Raw genomic sequence first — 5,721 nt, forward strand, 5'->3', positions numbered from 1 at the left:
ATAAGAGATGTCATTTATAGTCTATCTCTTTCTATATATGGAAAGTCAAGAAATTCTCATCGAAACATCGAGAAATTGTGCATATAGAAAACTCTAAAGAAAGAAAAAAAGGAGACCCATGCCATGATTTTCAAATCTTTTCTATTTAGTAGTCTAAGTTTCTCGATGAGGATAATTAATTCGGTCGTTGTGGTCGGACTCTATTATGGATTTCTGACTACATTCTCCATAGGTCCCTCTTAGATCTTCTTTCTCCAATCTTGGATTAGGGAAGAAGGAGATATTCGCGACTACTGGCGATTTCATTATGGGGCAGCTCATGATCTTCATATCGATCTATTATCCACCTCTGTATCTATTCTTTCTTAGCTAAACAGGTGGAAGATCTATCCAATTTGGTTATATTATATCATGGACTCGAAAAACGGATCTGAATTTGACTGAAATGCACGATCTTCACAGGTATCACTTTTCACGATACCTAAAAGGTGGAATAGCGATTTTCGAACCATTTCCTATAAGAGAATGGTTTCCATTACTTTGAGAAATGGATTCTTATATCAAACTATAGCTATTGCATTAAAGAAGAAAAGAAACTAATAGAAGTCGAAGACGCGGAATGATAGTGAATAGAGAGAAAGATTCTTCTGATTTTCTTGTTTCTATCTACTAGACGCCGTAGAGAATTGAGAATTTTCATGTCTTTCAATTCTCGTACTCGTAATTGGAAAGTTATGGAAGGAGACCCATCATTTTGCAATGAAAACAACATATAAAACTCTGGACAATTTCGAAATCAGGCCAAGCGTCTTAATACATATGCAAAAAAATTCATTATTGGCCCACCATTGATTAGAAGATTTAGCTTGTATGAATCGCTATTGGTTTGATACGAATAATGACAATCGTTTCAGTATGTTAAGGATACAGATGTATCCACAATTCATTTAGAGTTACTTAATAGTCTATTTCTTATACCATATCTCTATCCCGTGAAATTCTCGAGCCAAAAGATGGATGCATATGCTGTGTTTCATTTTGCTAAATGATATCAATTAAATGGTGTATCAATTCCATAAATTGCATATAGCAATAAATAAATCAGCAAAATTCTTTCTAATATTTTAGATAGAAGAAACATTTCTTCTATCTAAAATATTAGAAAGAATGTACCCTTCTATCCAAATCCAATTTGCATCGATAAAATAAATCCAAATTCCAGTAGTAGATGAATAATTGCAAATTTGTGTGTGTACGAGATTAGAATAACTTCAAAATAACTGACATAATTTTGTATTTTTCCTGATCAGAAAAATACATGAAAAAGAAAGGAGGTAGAAAAATTTTTGGATTTATGGTTAAAGAAGAAAAAGAAGAAAACAGGGGTTCTGTTGAATTTCAAGTATTCAGTTTCACCAATAAGATACGGAGACTTGCTTCACATTTGGAATTACACAAAAAAGATTTTTCATCGGAAAGAGGTCTACGAAGACTTTTGGGAAAACGTCGACGTTTGCTGGCTTATTTGGCAAAGAAAAATAGAGTACGTTATAAGAAATTAATCGGTCAGTTGAATATTCGGGAGCAGTAATTTAATCGTTCAAATTTTTTTCTTGTTTTATTATTTTTTTAGTAGTCTTATAGTAGTCTTAGATTTTTCATTTTGATGAGCCTCGCTTTGAGGAATTCATGGAATAATCCATTTTCATGGAATAATGAATTAAGGAAGAAAGGATATGAGTCTACCGCTTACAAGAAAAGATCTCATGATAGTCAATATGGGCCCTCAACACCCATCAATGCATGGTGTTCTTCGACTGATCGTTACTCTCGATGGTGAGGATGTTATTGATTGTGAACCCATATTAGGGTATTTACACAGAGGAATGGAAAAAATCGCGGAAAACCGAACTATTATACAATACTTACCTTATGTAACAAGGTGGGATTATTTAGCTACTATGTTTACAGAAGCAATAACAGTAAATGCACCAGAATTCTTGGAGAATATTCAAATACCACAAAGAGCCAGCTATATTAGGGTAATTATGTTAGAATTAAGCCGGATAGCTTCTCACTTGCTATGGCTTGGACCTTTTATGGCGGATCTCGGCGCACAGACTCCTTTTTTCTATATTTTTAGAGAGAGAGAATTAATATATGATCTATTTGAAGCTGCTACAGGTATGCGAATGATGCACAATTACTTTCGCATCGGAGGAGTAGCCGCCGATCTACCTTATGGATGGATCGATAAATGTTTAGATTTCTGTGATTATTTTTTACGCGGAGTTGTTGAATATCAACAACTTATTACACAGAATCCAATTTTTTTAGAGCGAGTTGAAGGAGTAGGTTTTATTAGCGGAGAAGAAGCAGTAAATTGGGGCTTATCGGGACCGATGTTACGAGCTTCTGGAATACAATGGGATCTTCGTAAAGTAGATCCTTATGAGTCTTACAACCAATTTGATTGGAAAGTCCAATGGCAAAAAGAAGGGGATTCGTTAGCTCGCTATTTAGTACGAATTGGTGAAATGAGGGAATCCATCAAAATAATTCAACAAGCTGTAGAAAAAATTCCTGGAGGACCTTATGAAAATTTAGAAGTCCGACGCTTTAAGAAAGAAAATAATTCTGAATGGAATGATTTTGAGTATAAATTTCTTGGTAAAAAACCTTCGCCCAATTTTGAATTGTCAAGACAAGAGCTTTATGTAAGAGTAGAAGCCCCAAAAGGTGAATTAGGGATTTATCTAGTAGGAGATGATAGCCTTTTCCCCTGGAGATGGAAAATCCGTCCACCCGGGTTTATTAATTTGCAAATTCTTCCTCAGCTAGTTAAAAAAATGAAATTGGCTGATATCATGACGATATTAGGTAGTATAGATATCATTATGGGGGAAGTTGATCGTTGAAATGATAATAGATAGGGTAGAGGTAGAAACTATCAATTCTTTTTCGAAATTGGAATTATTAAAAGAAGTCTATGGACTGATATCGATTCTACCCATTTTGACCCTCCTTTTGGGAATAACAATAGAGGTACTCGTAATTGTGTGGTTAGAAAGAGAAATATCTGCGTCGATACAACAACGTATTGGTCCTGAATATGCTGGCCCCCTGGGCCTGCTTCAAGCTATAGCAGATGGGACTAAGCTACTTTTTAAAGAAGATATTCTGCCATCCCGAGGAGATATTTCTTTATTTAGCATTGGACCCTCTATAGCAGTCATATCAGTTTTATTAAGTTTTTTAGTTATCCCTTTGGGATATCATTTTGTTTTAGCCGATCTTAGTATTGGTGTTTTTTTATGGATTGCCATTTCAAGTATAGCTCCTATTGGTCTTCTTATGGCAGGATATAGCTCAAATAATAAATATTCTTTTTCAGGCGGTCTACGAGCTGCTGCTCAATCCATTAGTTATGAAATACCATTAACTTTTTGTGTGCTAGCAATATCTCTACGTGTGATTCGTTAAAATAGATCTTTTTCCTATAAAATCCATTAACTATTTATATTCCTTTTCTTATTTAGTATTTGGGTTGGTAAGTTAAACTAGATAGCTATATGAGTGAAACAAAACAGCTTATAAATTTGTAGTAAAAAGAAAAAATCTCATTTCCTACGTACAAGAAAAAAGTGGAAGTAAACATAAGCAGTGTAAACTCTTTATCCCAAGGTTGATATTTTTTAATTAGTCATCATATCTTGAAGCGGCCAAGAATAAAGGATTCACGATATGGAATTCCATTACTAGAATACTCCTAGTTATTACTATAACTTAATAATCCATAAGAAGAATCCACCAAAAGTTAGTGAAGGGTTAGGAACACTAAAGTACATAAAGGATTAGTAATGGAAAATCTAAAACATTAGAGATTTTTGCCCATAAAAGGAATCATAATAAGGACTTGCAATTTGTAGAAATTATCAAGTAGTACTTTCTTCGGATTCCGATCCAGAGTATGTTCCCATTCACTTGTTAAGGAAATGGCTATCAAGAACGAATTAACCCTTTATCCATTTTTTCTTTTTAAATACCCCCTCCCTGGGGAAAGAAGAATAGTAAAAAAGATATGGAGTGCACTAGAAAAAATTTTCATTATTTCCTTCCTCTATCCATATTCATGCAGAATTGCTCATGAACTAATACCCAACTCTTTCCATTTATTAATTGAATTCCTATAACAAGTAACAAGTGTTTTATTCCAAGATTAAGTTATTACTGAACAAAGAAAAATTTTCATTATATTATAAAGGATGAGATCAATTCGGAAGCGCTTTTTCTTATTCTAGCAGACGGAATTCCTTTGGTCTAATTTAGGACTTTCAAATCTATTTTATTTTATCTAATTCTATCTACGCCCCCGGGGCTAGGAACAAAACAGTCCTTTCCTTTTTCTGATCATAGAGAAGCCGTATGAAGCTAAGGTTTCATGTACGGTTTTGAAATAGCGGTGGGAACTGTGATGTTATCACCGACTATGATTATCTAACAGTTCAAGTACAGTTGATATAGTTGAAGCACAGTCAAAATACGGTTTTTTTGGATGGAATATTTGGCGTCAGCCTATAGGTTTTCTGGTTTTTTTAATTTCTTCTTTGGCAGAATGTGAAAGATTACCCTTTGATTTACCAGAAGCGGAGGAAGAATTAGTAGCAGGTTACCAAACTGAATATTCCGGTATCAAATATGGTTTATTTTATCTTGTTTCTTACCTAAATTTATTAGTTTCTTCTTTATTTGTAACAGTTCTCTACTTGGGCGGGTGGAATTTATCTATTCCCTATATATCCTTTTTTGATTTTTTCCAAATGAATAAAGCAGTTGGAATTTTGGAAATGACAATGGGTATATTTATTACATTAACTAAAGCTTATTTATTTCTCTTCATTTCTATCACAATAAGATGGACTTTACCGAGGATGAGAATGGATCAGTTATTAAATCTTGGATGGAAATTTCTTTTACCTATTTCCCTGGGCAATCTCTTATTAACAACCTCTTCTCAACTTGTTTCACTATAAATAAGATAATACAATAATAGTAAGAATATTTTCAACACAAAAGCTCTCTCAAACAAGAGAAAGAAACATATCTTTTTCATAGATATTTAGAATGAATATGTTCCCTATGGTAACTGGGTTCATGAGTTATGGTCAACAAACAATACGTGCTACAAGGTACATAGGTCAAAGTTTCATAACTACCTTATCCCACACAAATCGTTTACCTATAACGATTCACTACCCTTATGAAAAATCAATTACACCAGAGCGTTTCCGAGGGCGAATCCACTTTGAATTTGATAAATGTATTGCTTGTGAAGTATGTGTTCGCGTATGTCCGATAGATTTACCCGTTGTGGATTGGAGATTTGAAAAGGATATTAAAAGAAAACAATTGCTTAATTATAGTATTGATTTCGGAGTTTGTATATTTTGTGGCAATTGTGTTGAGTACTGTCCAACAAGCTGTTTATCAATGACTGAAGAATATGAACTTTCTACCTATGATCGTCATGAATTGAATTACAATCAAATTGCTTTAAGTCGGTTACCAATCTCCATAATGGGAGATTACACAATTCAAACAATTAGGAATTCGTCTGAAAGTAAAATAAACAAAGAAAAATCTTCGAATTCAAGAACGATTACTGATTACTAAACTTTGATTTTGTCTTTCTGTTATAAAAATCTAATAATTCTTTATTAA

Source organism: Triticum urartu, unplaced genomic scaffold (assembly GCF_056163025.1).
Source record: "Triticum urartu cultivar PI428250 unplaced genomic scaffold, HENAU_Tu73 scaffold1, whole genome shotgun sequence".
Lineage (NCBI taxonomy): Eukaryota > Viridiplantae > Streptophyta > Magnoliopsida > Poales > Poaceae > Triticum > Triticum urartu.